At 49.3% G+C, this 25,452-nt stretch overlaps 20 non-coding genes across 20 annotated transcripts; all 20 read right to left on the bottom strand.

The window, feature by feature from the left end:
• Positions 1-225: 225 nt before the first annotated feature.
• LOC129428313 (U6 spliceosomal RNA) lies at positions 226-332 on the bottom strand. Its single transcript, XR_008638956.2, has one exon. It is a non-coding gene; the product is annotated as a U6 spliceosomal RNA (small nuclear RNA).
• Positions 333-1,512: 1,180 nt separating this feature from the next.
• Positions 1,513-1,619, bottom strand: LOC129428312 (U6 spliceosomal RNA). Its single transcript, XR_008638955.1, has one exon. It is a non-coding gene; the product is annotated as a U6 spliceosomal RNA (small nuclear RNA).
• A 1,179-nt stretch (positions 1,620-2,798) lies between these two features.
• Positions 2,799-2,905, bottom strand: LOC129428311 (U6 spliceosomal RNA). Its single transcript, XR_008638954.1, has one exon. It is a non-coding gene; the product is annotated as a U6 spliceosomal RNA (small nuclear RNA).
• A 1,477-nt stretch (positions 2,906-4,382) lies between these two features.
• LOC129428367 (U6 spliceosomal RNA) lies at positions 4,383-4,489 on the bottom strand. The gene has a single exon (XR_008639008.2). It is a non-coding gene; the product is annotated as a U6 spliceosomal RNA (small nuclear RNA).
• A 1,180-nt stretch (positions 4,490-5,669) lies between these two features.
• LOC129428334 (U6 spliceosomal RNA) lies at positions 5,670-5,776 on the bottom strand. The gene has a single exon (XR_008638977.1). It is a non-coding gene; the product is annotated as a U6 spliceosomal RNA (small nuclear RNA).
• Positions 5,777-6,956: 1,180 nt separating this feature from the next.
• On the bottom strand, positions 6,957-7,063 carry LOC129428335 (U6 spliceosomal RNA). Its single transcript, XR_008638978.2, has one exon. It is a non-coding gene; the product is annotated as a U6 spliceosomal RNA (small nuclear RNA).
• A 1,179-nt stretch (positions 7,064-8,242) lies between these two features.
• On the bottom strand, positions 8,243-8,349 carry LOC129428336 (U6 spliceosomal RNA). The gene has a single exon (XR_008638979.1). It is a non-coding gene; the product is annotated as a U6 spliceosomal RNA (small nuclear RNA).
• A 1,180-nt stretch (positions 8,350-9,529) lies between these two features.
• Positions 9,530-9,636, bottom strand: LOC129428337 (U6 spliceosomal RNA). The gene has a single exon (XR_008638980.1). It is a non-coding gene; the product is annotated as a U6 spliceosomal RNA (small nuclear RNA).
• A 1,180-nt stretch (positions 9,637-10,816) lies between these two features.
• On the bottom strand, positions 10,817-10,923 carry LOC129428338 (U6 spliceosomal RNA). Its single transcript, XR_008638981.1, has one exon. It is a non-coding gene; the product is annotated as a U6 spliceosomal RNA (small nuclear RNA).
• A 1,178-nt stretch (positions 10,924-12,101) lies between these two features.
• LOC129428359 (U6 spliceosomal RNA) lies at positions 12,102-12,208 on the bottom strand. Its single transcript, XR_008639000.2, has one exon. It is a non-coding gene; the product is annotated as a U6 spliceosomal RNA (small nuclear RNA).
• Positions 12,209-13,388: 1,180 nt separating this feature from the next.
• On the bottom strand, positions 13,389-13,495 carry LOC129428361 (U6 spliceosomal RNA). Its single transcript, XR_008639002.2, has one exon. It is a non-coding gene; the product is annotated as a U6 spliceosomal RNA (small nuclear RNA).
• A 1,180-nt stretch (positions 13,496-14,675) lies between these two features.
• LOC129428339 (U6 spliceosomal RNA) lies at positions 14,676-14,782 on the bottom strand. Its single transcript, XR_008638982.1, has one exon. It is a non-coding gene; the product is annotated as a U6 spliceosomal RNA (small nuclear RNA).
• Positions 14,783-15,962: 1,180 nt separating this feature from the next.
• Positions 15,963-16,069, bottom strand: LOC129428340 (U6 spliceosomal RNA). The gene has a single exon (XR_008638983.1). It is a non-coding gene; the product is annotated as a U6 spliceosomal RNA (small nuclear RNA).
• A 1,180-nt stretch (positions 16,070-17,249) lies between these two features.
• On the bottom strand, positions 17,250-17,356 carry LOC129428360 (U6 spliceosomal RNA). The gene has a single exon (XR_008639001.2). It is a non-coding gene; the product is annotated as a U6 spliceosomal RNA (small nuclear RNA).
• Positions 17,357-18,536: 1,180 nt separating this feature from the next.
• LOC129428365 (U6 spliceosomal RNA) lies at positions 18,537-18,643 on the bottom strand. The gene has a single exon (XR_008639006.2). It is a non-coding gene; the product is annotated as a U6 spliceosomal RNA (small nuclear RNA).
• Positions 18,644-19,823: 1,180 nt separating this feature from the next.
• Positions 19,824-19,930, bottom strand: LOC141369663 (U6 spliceosomal RNA). Its single transcript, XR_012373459.1, has one exon. It is a non-coding gene; the product is annotated as a U6 spliceosomal RNA (small nuclear RNA).
• Positions 19,931-21,110: 1,180 nt separating this feature from the next.
• LOC141369662 (U6 spliceosomal RNA) lies at positions 21,111-21,217 on the bottom strand. Its single transcript, XR_012373458.1, has one exon. It is a non-coding gene; the product is annotated as a U6 spliceosomal RNA (small nuclear RNA).
• A 1,180-nt stretch (positions 21,218-22,397) lies between these two features.
• LOC129428372 (U6 spliceosomal RNA) lies at positions 22,398-22,504 on the bottom strand. The gene has a single exon (XR_012373457.1). It is a non-coding gene; the product is annotated as a U6 spliceosomal RNA (small nuclear RNA).
• A 1,180-nt stretch (positions 22,505-23,684) lies between these two features.
• On the bottom strand, positions 23,685-23,791 carry LOC129428326 (U6 spliceosomal RNA). Its single transcript, XR_008638969.1, has one exon. It is a non-coding gene; the product is annotated as a U6 spliceosomal RNA (small nuclear RNA).
• Positions 23,792-24,971: 1,180 nt separating this feature from the next.
• On the bottom strand, positions 24,972-25,078 carry LOC129428325 (U6 spliceosomal RNA). Its single transcript, XR_008638968.1, has one exon. It is a non-coding gene; the product is annotated as a U6 spliceosomal RNA (small nuclear RNA).
• Positions 25,079-25,452: the final 374 nt, after the last annotated feature.

The raw sequence follows: 25,452 nt of genomic DNA, 5'->3' as shown, positions 1-25,452 counted from the left end.
TCCAATCGCAGTTCAGCCATGCTCAGTGCAAACCTTTATCTCCTCCACTGAGAACATTCGATGTGTATTTCTTTTTTCTACTGTTTTTGGTGCAAGGGTGGACACGCGTGATGTAATCGGTCACGATCGCGAGGAAGACATGTCAGGTGACCATACACCGGAGATTCGGAGGCTGACGTTGGCGCGTATCCCGCTGGCTTTAAAAGCAAACCTGTAAACAACGCATTAAATATGGAGCGCTTCACGGATTTGCGTGTCATCCTTTCGCAGGGGCCATGCTAATCTTCTCTGTATCGATCCAATTTTAGTATACGTGCTGCCATAGCAAGCACAAACACAACTACCCTAACAAGGTCGCTATATGCCTCGTTTCTCAGCAAGCTCTCAGGCAGGTGGTGAGGACAAGCAGACCATCTTGCTAAACTCGCACCAGTGCAGCACATTTACATGTATCCGCTTGGCAGATGTTTCCGAGCTGCTAGGAAATCGCCCCCACAACCGTTGCTCTGCCCAGCACAATGTACTACCAACCGAGCTTTCCTTGGGTTGGGCACACGGACGGATTTAACCTCCCACCGCGTTTAGGGACGGGGTAACTGAGAGAATGAAGCTTCTCGCGGGATGAGCATAATGATAAATGTAGCAGCGGCACAGAAAGCACAAGACGCACTTGTCTGTGGTACGGGAAACAGAACACAAGGGGCATTGGGCGCGGCCTCAACCATGCTGTGTTTGAGGAGCTGCCTCAAACAAAAGAAAGTTGCTTGTTAAACGGTCTTTACTGCGTCTGCATCCATTCATACTGAAAGCGGGCCACAAACCCTTCTTCTTTCCAAGACTTGGCAAAACCTTTAGACAAAGCAATTTGAAATGAGACAAACCATGTTGTCATTCCAAACAAAAGCTGACGTTGAGGCGCTAAGCCCACCACCAATGGGAACTCGCCACCGAGCCGAGGATCAGCAAGATGGTGGCAAAATGAGAAGGCCCACACGCCTGGACCTCACAGAACAAAGGCTCGTGATAAAGGCACATGCAAATTGCAGGGCACTGTTTGGAGCTTTCCTGACTATTGTACATGGGCCTCTATCATGCTCTCCCTCATTATTGTACGTGGGGGTGTGGCCTATAACGTACTTATTGACAAAAGAAGAGGTTGGAGGGGAAGAAAGCCACAGCATCAGATTCAGTCTAGGCGTCGCCAAAGTTGTTAACCTGACAAAACGAGGACTTGGAGCGACAGAGGCAATTAGCTTGAAGAAACAAACAACAGATTTCCCAGTGGCCTCCAATCGCAGTTCAGCCATGCTCAGTGCAAACCTTTATCTCCTCCACTGAGAACATTCGATGTGTATTTCTTTTTTCTACTGTTTTTGGTGCAAGGGTGGACACGCGTGATGTAATCGGTCACGATCGCGAGGAAGGCATGTCAGGTGACCATACACCGGAGATTCGGAGGCCGACGTTGGCGTGTATCCCGCTGGCTTTAAAAGCAAACCTGTAAACAACACATTAAATATGGAGCGCTTCACGGATTTGCGTGTCATCCTTTCGCAGGGGCCATGCTAATCTTCTCTGTATCGATCCAATTTTAGTATACGTGCTGCCGTAGCAAGCACAAACACAACGACCCTAACAAGGTCCCTATATGCCTCGTTTCTCAGCAAGCTCTCAGGCAGGTGGTGAGGACAAGCAGACCATCTTGCTAAACTCGCACCAGTGCAGCACATTTACATGTATCCGCTTGGCAGATGCTTGCGAGCTGCTAGGAAATCGCCCTCACAACCGTTGCTCTGCCCAGCACAATGTACTACCAACCGAGCTTTCCTTGGGTTGGGCACACGGACGGATTTAACCTCCCACCGCGTTTAGGGACGGGGTAACTGAGAGAATGAAGCTTCTCGCGGGATGAGCGTAATGATAAATGTAGCAGCGGCACAGAAAGCACAAGACACACTTGTCAGTGGTACGGGAAACAGAACACAAGGGGCATTGGGCGCGGCCTCAACCATGCTGTGTTTGAGGAGCTGCCTCAAACAAAAGAAAGTTGCTTGTTAAACGGTCTTTACTGCGTCTGCATCCATTCATACTGAAAGCGGGCCACAAACCCTTCTTCTTTTCAAGACTTGGCAAACCTTTAAGCAAAGCAATTTGAAATGAGACAAACCATGTTGTCATTCCAAACAAAAGCTGACGTTGAGGCGCTAAGCCCACCACCAATGGGAACTCGCCACCGAACCGAGGATCAGCAAGATGGTGGCAAAATGAGAAGGCTCACACGCCTGGACCTCACAGAACAAAGGCTCGTGATAAAGGCACATGCAAATCGCAGGGCACTGATTGGAGCTTTCCTGACTATTGTACATGGGCCTCTATCATGCTCTCCCTCATTATTGTACGTGGGGGTGTGGCCTATAACGTACTTATTGACAAAAGAAGAGGTTGTAGGGGAAGAAAGCCACAGCATCAGATTCAGTCTAGGCGTCGCCAAAGTTGTTAACCTGACAAAACGAGGACTTGGAGCAACAGAGGCAATTAGCTTGAAGAAACAAACAACAGTTTTCCCAGTGGCCTCCAATCGCAGTTCAGCCATGCTCAGTGCAAACCTTTATCTCCTCCACTGAGAACATTCGATGTGTATTTCTTTTTTCTACTGTTTTTGGTGCAAGGGTGGACACGCGTGATGTAATCGGTCACGATCGTGAGGAAGGCATGTCAGGTGACCATACACCGGAGATTCGGAGGCTGACGTTGGCGCGTATCTCGCTGGCTTTAAAAGCAAACCTGTAAACAACGCATTAAATATGGAGCGCTTCACGGATTTGCGTGTCATCCTTTCGCAGGGGCCATGCTAATCTTCTCTGTATCGATCCAATTTTAGTATACGTGCTGCCGTAGCAAGCACAAACACAACGACCCTAACAAGGTCCCTATATACCTCGTTTCTCAGCAAGCTCTCAGGCAGGTGGTGAGGACAAGCAGACCATCTTGCTAAACTCGCACCAGTGCAGCACATTTACATGTATCCGCTTGGCAGATGTTTCCGAGCTGCTAGGAAATCGCCCCCACAACCGTTGCTCTGCCCAGCACAATGTACTACCAACCGAGCTTTCCTTGGGTTGGGTTGGGCACACGGACGGATTTAACCTCCCACCGCGTTTAGGGACGGGGTAACTGAGAGAATGAAGCTTCTCGCGGGATGAGCGTAATAATAAATGTAGCAGCGGCACAGAAAGCACAAGACACACTTGTCAGTGGTACGGGAAACAGAACACAAGGGGCATTGGGCGCGGCCTCAACCATGCTGTGTTTGAGGAGCTGCCTCAAACAAAAGAAAGTTGCTTGTTAAACAGTCTTTACTGCGTCTGCATCCATTCATACTGAAAGCGGGCCACAAACCCTTCTTCTTTTCAAGACTTGGCAAACCTTTAAGCAAAGCAATTTGAAATGAGACAAACCATGTTGTCATTCCAAACAAAAGCTGACGTTGAGGCGCTAAGCCCACCACCAATGGGAACTCGCCACCGAGCCGAGGATCAGCAAGATGGTGGCAAAATGAGAAGGCTCACACGCCTGGACCTCACAGAACAAAGGCTAGTGATCCCAATCGACAATGGTTTGAAAAAAGGAAAAAAATTCAGTAACGAATACGTGAAACCGGCACGAAAAAGAAAGTCGCGCCACGGACACGCGAAAACGCGCCACCCAAATGCTCGAAACGTTTCGAGCTAAATTCAAAAACAGTCTCATTCCTATCTTACCATATCTGCGCTACTCATCTGACCAACGGTGAGCTCGAACTGCTTCACTGCAGAAGCTGCCTTGGAGGCTCCGCTGAGGGCTTAAACAAGTAACGAGCATTTTGATTGGTCGTTTTTGTGAACCAATCACATTCTTTCTGCCCTCAGAACATGTTTGAGTAAGGAAAACTCCTATCTACATTGTGCGCACGGGCCTCTATCATGCTCTCCCTCATTATTGTACGTGGGGGTGTGGCCTATAACGTACTAATTGACAAAAGAAGAGGTTGGAGGGGAAGAAAGCCACAGCATCAGATTCAGTCTAGGCGTCGCCAAAGTTGTTAACCTGACAAAACGAGGACTTGGAGCAACAGAGGCAATTAGCTTGAAGAAACAAACAACAGTTTTCCCAGTGGCCTCCAATCGCAGTTCAGCCATGCTCAGTGCAAACCTTTATCTCCTCCACTGAGAACATTCGATGTGTATTTCTTTTTTCTACTGTTTTTGGTGCAAGGGTGGACACGCGTGATGTAATCGTCACGATCGCGAGGAAGGCATGTCAGGTGACCATACACCGGAGATTCGGAGGCTGACGTTGGCGCGTATCCCGCTGGCTTTAAAAGCAAACCTCTAAACAACGCATTAAATATGGAGCGCTTCACGGATTTGCGTGTCATCCTTTCGCAGGGGCCATGCTAATCTTCTCTGTATCGATCCAATTTTAGTATACGTGCTGCCGTAGCAAGCACAAACACAACGACCCTAACAAGGTCCCTATATGCCTCAATTCTCAGCAAGCTCTCAGGCAGGTGGTGAGGACAAGCAGACCATCTTGCTAAACTCGCACCAGTGCAGCACATTTACATGTATCCGCTTGGCAGATGCTTCCGAGCTGCAAGGAAATCGCCCCCACAACCGTTGCTCTGCCCAGCACAATGTACTACCAACCGAGCTTTCCTTGGGTTGGGCACACGGACGGATTTAACCTCCCACCGCGTTTAGGGACGGGGTAACTGAGAGAATGAAGCTTCTCGCGGGATGAGCGTAATGATAAATGTAGCAGCGGCACAGAAAGCACAAGACGCACTTGTCAGTGGTACGGGAAACAGAACACAAGGGGCATTGGGCGCGGCCTCAACCATGCTGTGTTTGAGGAGCTGCCTCAAACAAAAGAAAGTTGCTTGTTAAACGGTCTTTACTGCGTCTGCATCCATTCATATTGAAAACGGGGCACAAACCCTTCTTCTTTCCAAGACTTGGCAAAACCTTTAAGCAAAGCAATTTGAAATGAGACAAACCATGTTGTCATTCCAAACAAAAGCTGACGTTGAGGCGCTAAGCCCACCACCAATGGGAACTCGCCACCGAGCCGAGGATCAGCAAGATGGTGGCAAAATGAGAAGGCCCACACGCCTGGACCTCACAGAACAAAGGCTCGTGATAAAGGCACATGCAAATTGCAGGGCACTGATTGGAGCTTTCCTGACTATTGTACATGGGCCTCTATCATGCTCTCCCTCATTATTGTACGTGGGGGTGTGGCCTATAACGTACTTATTGACAAAAGAAGAGGTTGGAGGGGAAGAAAGCCACAGCATCAGATTCAGTCTAGGCGTCGCCAAAGTTGTTAACCTGACAAAACGAGGACTTGGAGCAACAGAGGCAATTAGCTTGAAGAAACAAACAACAGTTTTCCCAGTGGCCTCCAATCGCAGTTCAGCCATGCTCAGTGCAAACCTTTATCTCCTCCACTGAGAACATTCGATGTGTATTTCTTTTTTCTACTGTTTTTGGTGCAAGGGTGGACACGCGTGATGTAATCGGTCACGAGCGCGAGGAAGGCATGTCAGGTGACCATACACCGGAGATTCGGAGGCTGACGTTGGCGCGTATCCCGCTGGCTTTAAAAGCAAACCTGTAAACAACGCATTAAATATGGAGCGCTTCACGGATTTGCGTGTCATCCTTTCGCAGGGGCCATGCTAATCTTCTCTGTATCGATCCAATTTTAGTATACGTGCTGCCGTAGCAAGCACAAACACAACGACCCTAACAAGGTCCCTATATGCCTCGTTTCTCAGCAAGCTCTCAGGCAGGTGGTGAGGACAAGCAGACCATCTTGCTAAACTCGCACCAGTGCAGCACATTTACATGTATCCGCTTGGCAGATGCTTCCGAGCTGCAAGGAAATCGCCCCCACAACCGTTGCTCTGCCCAGCACAATGTACTACCAACCGAGCTTTCCTTGGGTTGGGCACACAGACGCATTTAACCTCCCACCGCGTTTAGGGACGGGGTAACTGAGAGAATAAAGCTTCTCGCGGGATGAGCGTAATGATAAATGTAGCAGCGGCACAGAAAGCACAAGACACACTTGTCAGTGGTACAGGAAACAGAACACAAGGGGCATTGGGCGCGGCCTCAACCATGCTGTGTTTGAGGAGCTGCCTCAAACAAAAGAAAGTTGCTTGTTAAACGGTCTTTACTGCGTCTGCATCCATTCATACTGAAAGCGGGCCACAAACCCTTCTTCTTTCCAAGACTTGGCAAAACCTTTAAGCAAAGCAATTTGAAATGAGACAAACCATGTTGTCATTCCAAACAAAAGCTGACGTTGAGGCGCTAAGCCCACCACCAATGGGAACTCGCCACCGAGCCGAGGATCAGCAAGATGGTGGCAAAATGAGAAGGCCCCCAAGCCTGGACCTCACAGAACAAAGGCTCGTGATAAAGGCACATGCAAATTGCAGGGCACTGATTGGAGCTTTCCTGACTATTGTACATGGGCCTCTATCATGCTCTCCCTCATTATTGTACGTGGGGGTGTGGCCTATAACGTACTTATTGACAAAAGAAGAGGTTGGAGGGGAAGAAAGCCACAGCATCAGATTCAGTCTAGGCGTCGCCAAAGTTGTTAACCTGACAAAACGAGGACTTGGAGCAACAGAGGCAATTAGCTTGAAGAAACAAACAACAGTTTTCCCAGTGGCCTCCAATCGCAGTTCAGCCATGCTCAGTGCAAACCTTTATCTCCTCCACTGAGAACATTCGATGTGTATTTCTTTTTTCTACTGTTTTTGGTGCAAGGGTGGACACGCGTGATGTAATCGGTCACGATCGCGAGGAAGGCATGTCAGGTGACCATACACCGGAGATTCGGAGGCTGACGTTGGCGCGTATCCCGCTGGCTTTAAAAGCAAACCTGTAAACAACGCATTAAATATGGAGTGCTTCACGGATTTGCGTGTCATCCTTTCGCAGGGGCCATGCTAATCTTCTCTGTATCGATCCAATTTTAGTATACGTGCTGCCGTAGCAAGCACAAACACAACAACCCTAACAAGGTCCCTATATGCCTCGTTTCTCAGCAAGCTCTCAGGCAGGTGGTGAGGACAAGCAGACCATCTTGCTAAACTCGCACCAGTGCAGCACATTTACATGTATCCGCTTGGCAGATGTTTCCGAGCTGCTAGGAAATCGCCCCCACAACCGTTGCTCTGCCCAGCACAATGTACTACCAACCGAGCTTTCCTTGGGTTGGGCACACGGACGGATTTAACCTCCCACCGCGTTTAGGGACGGGGTAACTGAGAGAATGAAGCTTCTCGCGGGATGAACGTAATGATAAATGTGGCAGCGGCACAGAAAGCACAAAACACACTTGTCAGTGGTACGGGAAACAGAACACAAGGGGCATTGGGCGCGGCCTCAACTATGCTGTGTTTGAGGAGCTGCCTCAAACAAAAGAAAGTTGCTTGTTAAACGGTCTTTACTGCGTCTGCATCCATTCATACTGAAAGCGGGCCACAAACCCTTCTTCTTTTCAAGACTTGGCAAACCTTTAAGCAACGCAATTTGAAATGAGACAAACCATGTTGTCATTCCAAACGAAAGCTGACGTTGAGGCGCTAAGCCCACCACCAATGGGAACTCGCCACCGAACCGAGGATCAGCAAGATGGTGGCAAAATGAGAAGGCTCACACGCCTGGACCTCACAGAACAAAGGCTCGTGATAAAGGCACATGCAAATCGCAGGGCACTGATTGGAGCTTTCCTGACTATTGTACATGGGCCTCTATCATGCTCTCCCTCATTATTGTACGTGGGGGTGTGGCCTATAACGTACTTATTGACAAAAGAAGAGGTTGGAGGGGAAGAAAGCCACAGCATCAGATTCAGTCTAGGCGTCGCCAAAGTTCTTAGCCTGACAAAACGAGGACTTGGAGCAACAGAGGCAATTAGCTTGAAGAAACAAACAACAGTTTTCCCAGTGGCCTCCAATCGCATTTCAGCCATGCTCAGTGCAAACCTTTATCTCCTCCACTGAGAACATTCGATGTGTATTTCTTTTTTCTACTGTTTTTGGTGCAAGGGTGGACACGCGTGATGTAATCGGTCACGATCGCGAGGAAGGCATGTCAGGTGACCATACACCAGAGATTCGGAGGCTGACGTTGGCGCGTATCCCGCTGGCTTTAAAAGCAAACCTGTAAACAACGCATTAAATATGGAGCGCTTCACGGATTTGCGTGTCATCCTTTCGCAGGGGCCATGCTAATCTTCTCTGTATCGATCCAATTTTAGTATACGTGCTGCCGTAGCAAGCACAAACACAACAACCCTAACAAGGTCCCTATATGCCTCGTTTCTCAGCAAGCTCTCAGGCAGGTGGTGAGGACAAGCAGACCATCTTGCTAAACTCGCACCAGTGCAGCACATTTACATGTATCCGCTTGGCAGATGTTTCCGAGCTGCTAGGAAATCGCCCCCACAACCGTTGCTCTGCCCAGCACAATGTACTACCAACCGAGCTTTCCTTGGGTTGGGCACACGGACGGATTTAACCTCCCACCGCGTTTAGGGACGGGGTAACTGAGAGAATGAAGCTTCTCGCGGGATGAGCGTAATGATAAATGTAGCAGAGGCACAGAAAGCACAAGACACACTTGTCAGTGGTACGGGAAACAGAACACAAGGGGCATTGGGCGCGGCCTCAACCATGCTGTGTTTGAGGAGCTGCCTCAAACAAAAGAAAGTTGCTTGTTAAACGGTCTTTACTGCGTCTGCATCCATTCATACTGAAAGCGGGCCACAAACCCTTTTTCTTTCCAAGACTTGGCAAAACCTTTAAGCAAAGCAATTTGAAATGAGACAAACCATGTTGTCATTCCAAACAAAAGCTGACGTTGAGGCGCTAAGCCCACCACCAATGGGAACTCGCCACCGAGCCGAGGATCAGCAAGATGGTGGCAAAATGAGAAGGCCCACACGCCTGGACCTCACAGAACAAAGGCTCGTGATAAAGGCACATGCAAATTGCAGGGCACTGATTGGAGCTTTCCTGACTATTGTACATGGGCCTCTATCATGCTCTCCCTCATTAATGTACGTGGGGGTGTGGCCTATAACGTACTTATTGACAAAAGAAGAGGTTGGAGGGGAAGAAAGCCACAGCATCAGATTCAGTCTAGGCGTCGCCAAAGTTGTTAACCTGACAAAACGAGGACTTGGAGCAACAGAGGCATTTAGCTTGAAGAAACAAACAACAGTTTTCCCAGTGACCTCCAATCGCAGTTCAGCCATGCTCAGTGCAAACCTTTATCTCCTCCACTGAGAACATTCGATGTGTATTTCTTTTTTCTACTGTTTTTGGTGCAAGGGTGGACACGCGTGATGTAATCGGTCACGATCGCGAGGAAGGCATGTCAGGTGACCATACACCGGAGATTCGGAGGCTGACGTTGGCGCGTATCCCGCTGGCTTTAAAAGCAAACCTGTAAACAACGCATTAAATATGGAGCGCTTCACGGATTTGCGTGTCATCCTTTCGCAGGGGCCATGCTAATCTTCTCTGTATCGATCCAATTTTAGTATACGTGCTGCCGTAGCAAGCACAAACACAACAACCCTAACAAGGTCCCTATATGCCTCGTTTCTCAGCAAGCTCTCAGGCAGGTGGTGAGGACAAGCAGACCATCTTGCTAAACTCGCACCAGTGCAGCACATTTACATGTATCCGCTTGGCAGATGTTTCCGAGCTGCTAGGAAATCGCCCCCACAACCGTTGCTCTGCCCAGCACAATGTACTACCAACCGAGCTTTCCTTGGGTTGGGCACACGGACAGATTTAACCTCCCACCGCGTTTAGGGACGGGGTAACTGAGAGAATGAAGCTTCTCGCGGGATGAGCGTAATGATAAATGTAGCAGCGGCACAGAAAGCACAAGACACACTTGTCAGTGGTACGGGAAACAGAACACAAGGGGCATTGGGCGCGGCCTCAACCATGCTGTGTTTGAGGAGCTGCCTCAAACAAAAGAAAGTTGCTTGTTAAACGGTCTTTACTGCGTCTGCATCCATTCATACTGAAAGCGGGCCACAAACCCTTCTTCTTTCCAAGACTTGGCAAAACCTTTAAGCAAAGCCATTTGAAATGAGACAAACCATGTTGTCATTCCAAACAAAAGCTGACGTTGAGGCGCTAAGCCCACCACCAATGGGAACTTGCCACCGAGCCGAGGATCAGCAAGATGGTGGCAAAATGAGAAGGCCCACACGCCTGGACCTCACAGAACAAAGGCTCGTGATAAAGGCACATGCAAATTGCAGGGCACTGATTGGAGCTTTCCTGACTATTGTACATGGGCCTCTATCATGCTCTCCCTCATTATTGTACGTGGGGGTGTGGCCTATAACGTACTTATTGACAAAAGAAGAGGATGGAGGGGAGGAAAGCCACAGCATCAGATTCAGTCTAGGCGTCGCCAAAATTCTTAACCTGACAAAACGAGGACTTGGAGCAACAGAGGCAATTAGCTTGAAGAAACAAACAACAGTTTTCCCAGTGGCCTCCAATCGCAGTTCAGCCATGCTCAGTGCAAACCTTTATCTCCTCCACTGAGAACATTCGGTGTGTATTTCTTTTTTATACTGTTTTTGGTGCAAGGGTGGACACGCGTGATGTAATCGGTCACGATCGCGAGGAAGGCATGTCAGGTGACCATACACCGGAGATTCGGAGGCTGACGTTGGCGCGTATCCCGCTGGCTTTAAAAGCAAACCTGTAAACAACGCATTAAATATGGAGCGCTTCACGGATTTGCGTGTCATCCTTTCGCAGGGGCCATGCTAATCTTCTCTGTATCGATCCAATTTTAGTATACGTGCTGCCGTAGCAAGCACAAACACAACGACCCTAACAAGGTCCCTATATGCCTCGTTTCTCAGCAAGCTCTCAGGCAGGTGGTTAGGACAAGCAGACCATCTTGCTAACTCGCACCAGTGCAGCACATTTACATGTATCCGCTTGGCAGATGCTTCCGAGCTGCTAGGAAATCGCCCCCACAACCGTTGCTCTGCCCAGCACAATGTACTACCAACCGAGCTTTCCTTGGGTTGGGCACACGGACGGATTTAACCTCCCACCGCGTTTAGGGACGGGGTAACTGAGAGAATGAAGCTTCTCGCGGGATGAGCGTAATGATAAATGTAGCAGCGGCACAGAAAGCACAAGACACACTTGTCAGTGGTACGGGAAACAGAACACAAGGGGCATTGGGCGCGGCCTCAACCATGCTGTGTTTGAGGAGCTGCCTCAAACAAAAGAAAGTTGCTTGTTAAACGGTCTTTACTGCGTCTGCATCCATTCATACTGAAAGCGGGCCACAAACCCTTCTTCTTTCCAAGACTTGGCAAAACCTTTAAGCAAAGCCATTTGAAATGAGACAAACCATGTTTTCATTCCAAACAAAAGCTGACGTTGAGGCGCTAAGCCCACCACCAATGGGAACTCGCCACCGAGCCGAGGATCAGCAAGATGGTGGCAAAATGAGGAGGCCCACACGCCTGGACCTCACAGAACAAAGGCTCGTGATAAAGGCACATGCAAATTGCAGGGCACTGATTGGAGCTTTCCTGACTATTGTACATGGGACTCTATCATGCTCTCCCTCATTATTGTATGTGGGGGTGTGGCCTATAACGTACTTATTGACAAAAGAAGAGGTTGGAGGGGAAGAAAGCCACAGCATCAGATTCAGTCTAGGCGTCGCCAAAGTTCTTAACCTGACAAAACGAGGACTTGGAGCAACAGAGGCAATTAGCTTGAAGAAACAAACAACAGTTTTCCCAGTGGCCTTCAATCGCAGTTCAGCCATGCTCAGTGCAAACCTTTATCTCCTCCACTGAGAACATTCGGTGTGTATTTCTTTTTTCTACTGTTTTTGGTGCAAGGGTGGACACGCGTGATGTAATCGGTCACGATCGCGAGGAAGGCATGTCAGGTGACCATACACCGGAGATTCGGAGGCTGAAGTTGGCGCGTATCTGCAGGCTTTAAAAGCAAACCTGTAAACAACGCATTGAATATGGAGCGCTTCACGTATTTGCGTGTCATCCTTTCGCAGGGGCCATGCTAATCTTCTCTGTATCGATCCAATTTTAGTATACGTGCTGCCGTAGCAAGCACAAACACAATAACCCTAACAAGGTCCCTATATGCCCTGTTTCTCAGCAAGCTCTCAGGCAGGTGGTGAGGACAAGCAGACCATCTTGCTAAACTCGCACCAGTGCAGCACATTTACATGTATCCGCTTGGCAGATGCTTCCGAGCTGCTAGGAAATCGCCCCCACAACCGTTGCTCTGCCCAGCACAATGTACTACCAACCGAGCTTTCCTTGGGTTGGGCACACGGACAGATTTAACCTCCCACCGAGTTTAGGGACGGGGTAACTGAGAGAATGAAGCTTCTCGCGGGATGAGCGTAATGATAAATGTAGCAGCGGCACAGAAAGCACAAGACACACTTGTCAGTGGTATGGGAAACAGAACACAAGGGGCATTGGGCGCGGCCTCAACCATGCTGTGTTTGAGGAGCTGCCTCAAACAAAAGAAAGTTGCTTGTTAAACGGTCTTTACTGCGTCTGCATCCATTCATACTGAAAGCGGGCCACAAACCCTTCTTCTTTCCAAGACTTGGCAAAACCTTTAAGCAAAGCCATTTGAAATGAGACAAACCATGTTGTCATTCCAAACAAAAGCTGACGTTGAGGCGCTAAGCCCACCACCAATGGGAACTCGCCACCGAGCCGAGGATCAGCAAGATGGTGGCAAAATGAGAAGGCCCACACGCCTGGACCTCACAGAACAAAGGCTCGTGATAAAGGCACATGCAAATTGCAGGGCACTGATTGGAGCTTTCCTGACTATTGTACATGGGCCTCTATCATGCTCTCCCTCATTATTGTACGTGGGGGTGTGGCCTATAACGTACTTATTGACAAAAGAAGAGGTTGGAGGGGAAGAAAGCCACAGCATCAGATTCAGTCTAGGCGTCGCCAAAGTTCTTAACCTGACAAAACGAGGACTTGGAGCAACAGAGGCAATTAGCTTGAAGAAACAAACAACAGTTTTCCCAGTGGCCTCCAATCGCAGTTCAGCCATGCTCAGTGCAAACCTTTATCTCCTCCACTGAGAACATTCGGTGTGTATTTCTTTTTTCTACTGTTTTTGGTGCAAGGGTGGACACGCGTGATGTAATCGGTCACGATCGCGAGGAAGGCATGTCAGGTGACCATACACCGGAGATTCGGAGGCTGACGTTGGCGCGTATCCCGCTGGCTTTAAAAGCAAACCTGTAAACAACGCAATAAATATGGAGCGCTTCACGGATTTGCGTGTCATCCTTTCGCAGGGGCCATGCTAATCTTCTCTGTATCGATCCAATTTTAGTATACGTGCTGCCGTAGCAAGCACAAACACAACAACCCTAACAAGGTCCCTATATGCCTCGTTTCTCAGCAAGCTCTCAGGCAGGTGGTGAGGACAAGCAGACCATCTTGCTAAACTCGCACCAGTGCAGCACATTTACATGTATCCGCTTGGCAGATGCTTCCGAGCTGCTAGGAAATCGCCCCCACAACCGTTGCTCTGCCCAGCACAATATACTACCAACCGAGCTTTCCTTGGGTTGGGCACACGGACAGATTTAACCTCCCACCGCGTTTAGGGACGGGGTAACTGAGAGAATGAAGCTTCTCGCGGGATGAGCGTAATGATAAATGTAGCAGCGGCACAGAAAGCACAAGACACACTTGTCAGTGGTACGGGAAACAGAACACAAGGGGCATTGGGCGCGGCCTCAACCATGCTGTGTTTGAGGAGCTGCCTCAAACAAAAGAAAGTTGCTTGTTAAACGGTCTTTACTGCGTCTGCATCCATTCATACTGAAAGCGGGCCACAAACCCTTCTTCTTTCCAAGACTTGGCAAAACCTTTAAGCAAAGCCATTTGAAATGAGACAAACCATGTTGTCATTCCAAACAAAAGCTGACGTTGAGGCGCTAAGCCCACCACCAATGGGAACTTGCCACCGAGCCGAGGATCAGCAAGATGGTGGCAAAATGAGAAGGCCCACACGCCTGGACCTCACAGAACAAAGGCTCGTGATAAAGGCACATGCAAATTGCAGGGCACTGATTGGAGCTTTCCTGACTATTGTACATGGGCCTCTATCATGCTCTCCCTCATTATTGTACGTGGGGGTGTGGCCTATAACGTACTTATTGACAAAAGAAGAGGTTGGAGGGGAAGAAAGCCACAGCATCAGATTCAGTCTAGGCGTCGCCAAAATTCTTAACCTGACAAAACGAGGACTTGGAGCAACAGAGGCAATTAGCTTGAAGAAACAAACAACAGTTTTCCCAGTGGCCTCCAATCGCAGTTCAGCCATGCTCAGTGCAAACCTTTATCTCCTCCACTGAGAACATTCGATGTGTATTTCTTTTTTCTACTGTTTTTGGTGCAAGGGTGGACACGCGTGATGTAATCGGTCACGATCGCGAGGAAGGCATGTCAGGTGACCATACACCGGAGATTCGGAGGCTGACGTTGGCGCGTATCCCGCTGGCTTTAAAAGCAAACCTGTAAACAACGCATTAAATATGGAGCGCTTCACGGATTTGCGTGTCATCCTTTCGCAGGGGCCATGCTAATCTTCTCTGTATCGATCCAATTTTAGTATACGTGCTGCCGTAGCAAGCACAAACACAACGACCCTAACAAGGTCCCTATATGCCTCGTTTCTCAGCAAGCTCTCAGGCAGGTGGTGAGGACAAGCAGACCATCTTGCTAAACTCGCACCAGTGCAGCACATTTACATGTATCCGCTTGGCAGATGCTTCCGAGCTGCTAGGAAATCGCCCCCACAACCGTTGCTCTGCCCAGCACAATGTACTACCAACCGAGCTTTCCTTGGGTTGGGCACACGGACGGATTTAACCTCCCACCGCGTTTAGGGACGGGGTAACTGAGAGAATGAAGCTTCTCGCGGGATGAGCGTAATGATAAATGTAGCAGCGGCACAGAAAGCACAAGACACACTTGTCAGTGGTACGGGAAACAGAACACAAGGGGCATTGGGCGCGGCCTCAACCATGCTGTGTTTGAGGAGCTGCCTCAAACAAAAGAAAGTTGCTTGTTAAACGGTCTTTACTGCATCTGCATCCATTCATACTGAAAGCGGGCCACAAACCCTTCTTCTTTCCAAGACTTGGCAAAACCTTTAAGCAAAGCCATTTGAAATGAGACAAACCATGTTGTCATTCCAAACAAAAGCTGACGTTGAGGCGCTAAGCCCACCACCAATGGGAACTCGCCACCGAGCCGAGGATCAGCAAGATGGTGGCAAAATGAGAAGGCCCACACGCCTGGACCTCACAGAACAAAGGCTCGTGATAAAGGCACATGCAAATTGCAGGGCACTGATTGGAGCTTTCCTGACTATTGTACATGGGCCTCTATCATGCTCTCCCTCATTATTGTACGTGGGGGTGTGGCCTATAACGTACTTATTGACAAAAGAAGAGGTTGGAGGGGAAGAAAGCCACAGCATCAGATTCAGTCTAGGCGTCGCCAAAGTTGTTAACCTGACAAAACGAGGACTTGGAGCAACAGAGGCAATTAGCTTGAAGAAACAAACAACAGTTTTCCCAGTGGCCTCCAATCGCAGTTCAGCCATGCTCAGTGCAAACCTTTATCTCCTCCACTGAGAACATTCGATGTGTATTTCTTTTTTCTACTGTTTTTGGTGCAAGGGTGGACACGCGTGATGTAATCGGTCACGATCGCGAGGAAGGCATGTCAGGTGACCATACACCGGAGATTCGGAGGCTGACGTTGGCGCGTATCCCGCTGGCTTTAAAAGCAAACCTGTAAACAACGCATTAAATATGGAGCGCTTCACGGATTTGCGTGTCATCCTTTCGCAGGGGCCATGCTAATCTTCTCTGTATCGATCCAATTTTAGTATACGTGCTGCCGTAGCAAGCACAAACACAACGACCCTAACAAGGTCCCTATATGCCTCGTTTCTCAGCAAGCTCTCAGGCAGGTGGTGAGGACAAGCAGACCATCTTGCTAAACTCGCACCAGTGCAGCACATTTACATGTATCCGCTTGGCAGATGCTTCCGAGCTGCTAGGAAATCGCCCCCACAACCGTTGCTCTGCCCAGCACAATGTACTACCAACCGAGCTTTCCTTGGGTTGGGCACACGGACGGATTTAACCTCCCACCGCGTTTAGGGACGGGGTAACTGAGAGAATGAAGCTTCTCGCGGGATGAGCGTAATGATAAATGTAGCAGCGGCACAGAAAGCACAAGACACACTTGTCAGTGGTACGGGAAACAGAACACAAGGGGCATTGGGCGCGGCCTCAACCATGCTGTGTTTGAGGAGCTGCCTCAAACAAAAGAAAGTTGCTTGTTAAACGGTCTTTACTGCGTCTGCATCCATTCATACTGAAAGCGGGCCACAAACCCTTCTTCTTTCCAAGACTTGGCAAAACCTTTAAGCAAAGCCATTTGAAATGAGACAAACCATGTTGTCATTCCAAACAAAAGCTGACGTTGAGGCGCTAAGCCCACCACCAATGGGAACTCGCCACCGAGCCGAGGATCAGCAAGATGGTGGCAAAATGAGAAGGCCCACACGCCTGGACCTCACAGAACAAAGGCTCGTGATAAAGGCACATGCAAATTGCAGGGCACTGATTGGAGCTTTCCTGACTATTGTACATGGGCCTCTATCATGCTCTCCCTCATTATTGTACGTGGGGGTGTGGCCTATAACGTACTTATTGACAAAAGAAGAGGTTGGAGGGGAAGAAAGCCACAGCATCAGATTCAGTCTAGGCGTCGCCAAAGTTGTTAACCTGACAAAACGAGGACTTGGAGCAACAGAGGCAATTAGCTTGAAGAAACAAACAACAGTTTTCCCAGTGGCCTCCAATCGCAGTTCAGCCATGCTCAGTGCAAACCTTTATCTCCTCCACTGAGAACATTCGATGTGTATTTCTTTTTTCTACTGTTTTTGGTGCAAGGGTGGACACGCGTGATGTAATCGGTCACGATCGCGAGGAAGGCATGTCAGGTGACCATACACCGGAGATTCGGAGGCTGACGTTGGCGCGTATCCCGCTGGCTTTAAAAGCAAACCTGTAAACAACGCATTAAATATGGAGCGCTTCACGGATTTGCGTGTCATCCTTTCGCAGGGGCCATGCTAATCTTCTCTGTATCGATCCAATTTTAGTATACGTGCTGCCGTAGCAAGCACAAACACAACGACCCTAACAAGGTCCCTATATGCCTCGTTTCTCAGCAAGCTCTCAGGCAGGTGGTGAGGACAAGCAGACCATCTTGCTAAACTCGCACCAGTGCAGCACATTTACATGTATCCGCTTGGCAGATGCTTCCGAGCTGCTAGGAAATCGCCCCCACAACCGTTGCTCTGCCCAGCACAATGTACTACCAACCGAGCTTTCCTTGGGTTGGGCACACGGACGGATTTAACCTCCCACCGCGTTTAGGGACGGGGTAACTGAGAGAATGAAGCTTCTCGCGGGATGAGCGTAATGATAAATGTAGCAGCGGCACAGAAAGCACAAGACACACTTGTCAGTGGTACGGGAAACAGAACACAAGGGGCATTGGGCGCGGCCTCAACCATGCTGTGTTTGAGGAGCTGCCTCAAACAAAAGAAAGTTGCTTGTTAAACGGTCTTTACTGCGTCTGCATCCATTCATACTGAAAGCGGGCCACAAACCCTTCTTCTTTCCAAGACTTGGCAAAACCTTTAAGCAAAGCCATTTGAAATGAGACAAACCATGTTGTCATTCCAAACAAAAGCTGACGTTGAGGCGCTAAGCCCACCACCAATGGGAACTCGCCACCGAGCCGAGGATCAGCAAGATGGTGGCAAAATGAGAAGGCCCACACGCCTGGACCTCACAGAACAAAGGCTCGTGATAAAGGCACATGCAAATTGCAGGGCACTGATTGGAGCTTTCCTGACTATTGTACATGGGCCTCTATCATGCTCTCCCTCATTATTGTACGTGGGGGTGTGGCCTATAACGTACTTATTGACAAAAGAAGAGGTTGGAGGGGAAGAAAGCCACAGCATCAGATTCAGTCTAGGCGTCGCCAAAGTTGTTAACCTGACAAAACGAGGACTTGGAGCAACAGAGGCAATTAGCTTGAAGAAACAAACAACAGTTTTCCCAGTGGCCTCCAATCGCAGTTCAGCCATGCTCAGTGCAAACCTTTATCTCCTCCACTGAGAACATTCGATGTGTATTTCTTTTTTCTACTGTTTTTGGTGCAAGGGTGGACACGCGTGATGTAATCGGTCACGATCGCGAGGAAGGCATGTCAGGTGACCATACACCGGAGATTCGGAGGCTGACGTTGGCGCGTATCCCGCTGGCTTTAAAAGCAAACCTGTAAACAACGCATTAAATATGGAGCGCTTCACGGATTTGCGTGTCATCCTTTCGCAGGGGCCATGCTAATCTTCTCTGTATCGATCCAATTTTAGTATACGTGCTGCCGTAGCAAGCACAAACACAACGACCCTAACAAGGTCCCTATATGCCTCGTTTCTCAGCAAGCTCTCAGGCAGGTGGTGAGGACAAGCAGACCATCTTGCTAAACTCGCACCAGTGCAGCACATTTACATGTATCCGCTTGGCAGATGCTTCCGAGCTGCTAGGAAATCGCCCCCACAACCGTTGCTCTGCCCAGCACAATGTACTACCAACCGAGCTTTCCTTGGGTTGGGCACACGGACGGATTTAACCTCCCACCGCGTTTAGGGACGGGGTAACTGAGAGAATGAAGCTTCTCGCGGGATGAGCGTAATGATAAATGTAGCAGCGGCACAGAAAGCACAAGACACACTTGTCAGTGGTACGGGAAACAGAACACAAGGGGCATTGGGCGCGGCCTCAACCATGCTGTGTTTGAGGAGCTGCCTCAAACAAAAGAAAGTTGCTTGTTAAACGGTCTTTACTGCGTCTGCATCCATTCATACTGAAAGCGGGCCACAAACCCTTCTTCTTTCCAAGACTTGGCAAAACCTTTAAGCAAAGCCATTTGAAATGAGACAAACCATGTTGTCATTCCAAACAAAAGCTGACGTTGAGGCGCTAAGCCCACCACCAATGGGAACTCGCCACCGAGCCGAGGATCAGCAAGATGGTGGCAAAATGAGAAGGCCCACACGCCTGGACCTCACAGAACAAAGGCTCGTGATAAAGGCACATGCAAATTGCAGGGCACTGATTGGAGCTTTCCTGACTATTGTACATGGGCCTCTATCATGCTCTCCCTCATTATTGTACGTGGGGGTGTGGCCTATAACGTACTTATTGACAAAAGAAGAGGTTGGAGGGGAAGAAAGCCACAGCATCAGATTCAGTCTAGGCGTCGCCAAAGTTGTTAACCTGACAAAACGAGGACTTGGAGCAACAGAGGCAATTAGCTTGAAGAAACAAACAACAGTTTTCCCAGTGGCCTCCAATCGCAGTTCAGCCATGCTCAGTGCAAACCTTTATCTCCTCCACTGAGAACATTCGATGTGTATTTCTTTTTTCTACTGTTTTTGGTGCAAGGGTGGACACGCGTGATGTAATCGGTCACGATCGCGAGGAAGGCATGTCAGGTGACCATACACCGGAGATTCGGAGGCTGACGTTGGCGCGTATCCCGCTGGCTTTAAAAGCAAACCTGTAAACAACGCATTAAATATGGAGCGCTTCACGGATTTGCGTGTCATCCTTTCGCAGGGGCCATGCTAATCTTCTCTGTATCGATCCAATTTTAGTATACGTGCTGCCGTAGCAAGCACAAACACAACGACCCTAACAAGGTCCCTATATGCCTCGTTTCTCAGCAAGCTCTCAGGCAGGTGGTGAGGACAAGCAGACCATCTTGCTAAACTCGCACCAGTGCAGCACATTTACATGTATCCGCTTGGCAGATGCTTCCGAGCTGCTAGGAAATCGCCCCCACAACCGTTGCTCTGCCCAGCACAATGTACTACCAACCGAGCTTTCCTTGGGTTGGGCACACGGACGGATTTAACCTCCCACCGCGTTTAGGGACGGGGTAACTGAGAGAATGAAGCTTCTCGCGGGATGAGCGTAATGATAAATGTAGCAGCGGCACAGAAAGCACAAGACACACTTGTCAGTGGTACGGGAAACAGAACACAAGGGGCATTGGGCGCGGCCTCAACCATGCTGTGTTTGAGGAGCTGCCTCAAACAAAAGAAAGTTGCTTGTTAAACGGTCTTTACTGCGTCTGCATCCATTCATACTGAAAGCGGGCCACAAACCCTTCTTCTTTCCAAGACTTGGCAAAACCTTTAAGCAAAGCCATTTGAAATGAGACAAACCATGTTGTCATTCCAAACAAAAGCTGACGTTGAGGCGCTAAGCCCACCACCAATGGGAACTCGCCACCGAGCCGAGGATCAGCAAGATGGTGGCAAAATGAGAAGGCCCACACGCCTGGACCTCACAGAACAAAGGCTCGTGATAAAGGCACATGCAAATTGCAGGGCACTGATTGGAGCTTTCCTGACTATTGTACATGGGCCTCTATCATGCTCTCCCTCATTATTGTACGTGGGGGTGTGGCCTATAACGTACTTATTGACAAAAGAAGAGGTTGGAGGGGAAGAAAGCCACAGCATCAGATTCAGTCTAGGCGTCGCCAAAGTTGTTAACCTGACAAAACGAGGACTTGGAGCAACAGAGGCAATTAGCTTGAAGAAACAAACAACAGTTTTCCCAGTGGCCTCCAATCGCAGTTCAGCCATGCTCAGTGCAAACCTTTATCTCCTCCACTGAGAACATTCGATGTGTATTTCTTTTTTCTACTGTTTTTGGTGCAAGGGTGGACACGCGTGATGTAATCGGTCACGATCGCGAGGAAGGCATGTCAGGTGACCATACACCGGAGATTCGGAGGCTGACGTTGGCGCGTATCCCGCTGGCTTTAAAAGCAAACCTGTAAACAACGCATTAAATATGGAGCGCTTCACGGATTTGCGTGTCATCCTTTCGCAGGGGCCATGCTAATCTTCTCTGTATCGATCCAATTTTAGTATACGTGCTGCCGTAGCAAGCACAAACACAACGACCCTAACAAGGTCCCTATATGCCTCGTTTCTCAGCAAGCTCTCAGGCAGGTGGTGAGGACAAGCAGACCATCTTGCTAAACTCGCACCAGTGCAGCACATTTACATGTATCCGCTTGGCAGATGCTTCCGAGCTGCTAGGAAATCGCCCCCACAACCGTTGCTCTGCCCAGCACAATGTACTACCAACCGAGCTTTCCTTGGGTTGGGCACACGGACGGATTTAACCTCCCACCGCGTTTAGGGACGGGGTAACTGAGAGAATGAAGCTTCTCGCGGGATGAGCGTAATGATAAATGTAGCAGCGGCACAGAAAGCACAAGACACACTTGTCAGTGGTACGGGAAACAGAACACAAGGGGCATTGGGCGCGGCCTCAACCATGCTGTGTTTGAGGAGCTGCCTCAAACAAAAGAAAGTTGCTTGTTAAACGGTCTTTACTGCGTCTGCATCCATTCATACTGAAAGCGGGCCACAAACCCTTCTTCTTTCCAAGACTTGGCAAAACCTTTAAGCAAAGCCATTTGAAATGAGACAAACCATGTTGTCATTCCAAACAAAAGCTGACGTTGAGGCGCTAAGCCCACCACCAATGGGAACTCGCCACCGAGCCGAGGATCAGCAAGATGGTGGCAAAATGAGAAGGCCCACACGCCTGGACCTCACAGAACAAAGGCTCGTGATAAAGGCACATGCAAATTGCAGGGCACTGATTGGAGCTTTCCTGACTATTGTACATGGGCCTCTATCATGCTCTCCCTCATTATTGTACGTGGGGGTGTGGCCTATAATGTACTTATTGACAAAAGAAGAGGTTGGAGGGGAAGAAAGCCACAGCATCAGATTCAGTCTAGGCGTCGCCAAAGTTGTTAACCTGACAAAACGAGGACTTGGAGCAACAGAGGCAATTAGCTTGAAGAAACAAACAACAGTTTTCCCAGTGGCCTCCAATCGCAGTTCAGCCATGCTCAGTGCAAACCTTTATCTCCTCCACTGAGAACATTCGATGTGTATTTCTTTTTTCTACTGTTTTTGGTGCAAGGGTGGACACGCGTGATGTAATCGGTCACGATCGCGAGGAAGGCATGTCAGGTGACCATACACCGGAGATTCGGAGGCTGACGTTGGCGCGTATCCCGCTGGCTTTAAAAGCAAACCTGTAAACAACGCATTAAATATGGAGCGCTTCACGGATTTGCGTGTCATCCTTTCGCAGGGGCCATGCTAATCTTCTCTGTATCGATCCAATTTTAGTATACGTGCTGCCGTAGCAAGCACAAACACAACGACCCTAACAAGGTCCCTATATGCCTCGTTTCTCAGCAAGCTCTCAGGCAGGTGGTGAGGACAAGCAGACCATCTTGCTAAACTCGCACCAGTGCAGCACATTTACATGTATCCGCTTGGCAGATGCTTCCGAGCTGCTAGGAAATCGCCCCCACAACCGTTGCTCTGCCCAGCACAATGTACTACCAACCGAGCTTTCCTTGGGTTGGGCACACGGACGGATTTAACCTCCCACCGCGTTTAGGGACGGGGTAACTGAGAGAATGAAGCTTCTCGCGGGATGAGCGTAATGATAAATGTAGCAGCGGCACAGAAAGCACAAGACACACTTGTCAGTGGTACGGGAAACAGAACACAAGGGGCATTGGGCGCGGCCTCAACCATGCTGTGTTTGAGGAGCTGCCTCAAACAAAAGAAAGTTGCTTGTTAAACGGTCTTTACTGCGTCTGCATCCATTCATACTGAAAGCGGGCCACAAACCCTTCTTCTTTCCAAGACTTGGCAAAACCTTTAAGCAAAGCCATTTGAAATGAGACAAACCATGTTGTCATTCCAAACAAAAGCTGACGTTGAGGCGCTAAGCCCACCACCAATGGGAACTCGCCACCGAGCCGAGGATCAGCAAGATGGTGGCAAAATGAGAAGGCCCACACGCCTGGACCTCACAGAACAAAGGCTCGTGATAAAGGCACATGCAAATTGCAGGGCACTGATTGGAGCTTTCCTGACTATTGTACATGGGCCTCTATCATGCTCTCCCTCATTATTGTACGTGGGGGTGTGGCCTATAACGTACTTATTGACAAAAGAAGAGGTTGGAGGGGAAGAAAGCCACAGCATCAGATTCAGTCTAGGCGTCGCCAAAGTTGTTAACCTGACAAAACGAGGACTTGGAGCAACAGAGGCAATTAGCTTGAAGAAACAAACAACAGTTTTCCCAGTGGCCTCCAATCGCAGTTCAGCCATGCTCAGTGCAAACCTTTATCTCCTCCACTGAGAACATTCGATGTGTATTTCTTTTTTCTACTGTTTTTGGTGCAAGGGTGGACACGCGTGATGTAATCGGTCACGATCGCGAGGAAGGCATGTCAGGTGACCATACACCGGAGATTCGGAGGCTGACGTTGGCGCGTATCCCGCTGGCTTTAAAAGCAAACCTGTAAACAACGCATTAAATATGGAGCGCTTCACGGATTTGCGTGTCATCCTTTCGCAGGGGCCATGCTAATCTTCTCTGTATCGATCCAATTTTAGTATACGTGCTGCCGTAGCAAGCACAAACACAACGACCCTAACAAGGTCCCTATATGCCTCGTTTCTCAGCAAGCTCTCAGGCAGGTGGTGAGGACAAGCAGACCATCTTGCTAAACTCGCACCAGTGCAGCACATTTACATGTATCCGCTTGGCAGATGCTTCCGAGCTGCTAGGAAATCGCCCCCACAACCGTTGCTCTGCCCAGCACAATGTACTACCAACCGAGCTTTCCTTGGGTTGGGCACACGGACGGATTTAACCTCCCACCGCGTTTAGGGACGGGGTAACTGAGAGAATGAAGCTTCTCGCGGGATGAGCGTAATGATAAATGTAGCAGCGGCACAGAAAGCACAAGACACACTTGTCAGTGGTACGGGAAACAGAACACAAGGGGCATTGGGCGCGGCCTCAACCATGCTGTGTTTGAGGAGCTGCCTCAAACAAAAGAAAGTTGCTTGTTAAACGGTCTTTACTGCGTCTGCATCCATTCATACTGAAAGCGGGCCACAAACCCTTCTTCTTTCCAAGACTTGGCAAAACCTTTAAGCAAAGCCATTTGAAATGAGACAAACCATGTTGTCATTCCAAACAAAAGCTGACGTTGAGGCGCTAAGCCCACCACCAATGGGAACTCGCCACCGAGCCGAGGATCAGCAAGATGGTGGCAAAATGAGAAGGCCCACACGCCTGGACCTCACAGAACAAAGGCTCGTGATAAAGGCACATGCAAATTGCAGGGCACTGATTGGAGCTTTCCTGACTATTGTACATGGGCCTCTATCATGCTCTCCCTCATTATTGTACGTGGGGGTGTGGCCTATAACGTACTTATTGACAAAAGAAGAGGTTGGAGGGGAAGAAAGCCACAGCATCAGATTCAGTCTAGGCGTCGCCAAAGTTGTTAACCTGACAAAACGAGGACTTGGAGCAACAGAGGCAATTAGCTTGAAGAAACAAACAACAGTTTTCCCAGTGGCCTCCAATCGCAGTTCAGCCATGCTCAGTGCAAACCTTTATCTCCTCCACTGAGAACATTCGATGTGTATTTCTTTTTTCTACTGTTTTTGGTGCAAGGGTGGACACGCGTGATGTAATCGGTCACGATCGCGAGGAAGGCATGTCAGGTGACCATACACCGGAGATTCGGAGGCTGACGTTGGCGCGTATCCCGCTGGCTTTAAAAGCAAACCTGTAAACAACGCATTAAATATGGAGCGCTTCACGGATTTGCGTGTCATCCTTTCGCAGGGGCCATGCTAATCTTCTCTGTATCGATCCAATTTTAGTATACGTGCTGCCGTAGCAAGCACAAACACAACGACCCTAACAAGGTCCCTATATGCCTCGTTTCTCAGCAAGCTCTCAGGCAGGTGGTGAGGACAAGCAGACCATCTTGCTAAACTCGCACCAGTGCAGCACATTTACATGTATCCGCTTGGCAGATGCTTCCGAGCTGCTAGGAAATCGCCCCCACAACCGTTGCTCTGCCCAGCACAATGTACTACCAACCGAGCTTTCCTTGGGTTGGGCACACGGACGGATTTAACCTCCCACCGCGTTTAGGGACGGGGTAACTGAGAGAATGAAGCTTCTCGCGGGATGAGCGTAATGATAAATGTAGCAGCGGCACAGAAAGCACAAGACACACTTGTCAGTGGTACGGGAAACAGAACACAAGGGGCAT

The sequence above is a fragment of the Misgurnus anguillicaudatus genome, chromosome 14 (genome assembly GCF_027580225.2).
Source record: "Misgurnus anguillicaudatus chromosome 14, ASM2758022v2, whole genome shotgun sequence".
In the NCBI taxonomy this organism is placed as follows: domain Eukaryota; kingdom Metazoa; phylum Chordata; class Actinopteri; order Cypriniformes; family Cobitidae; genus Misgurnus; species Misgurnus anguillicaudatus.
This window is presented reverse-complemented; position numbering and strand designations above follow the sequence as displayed.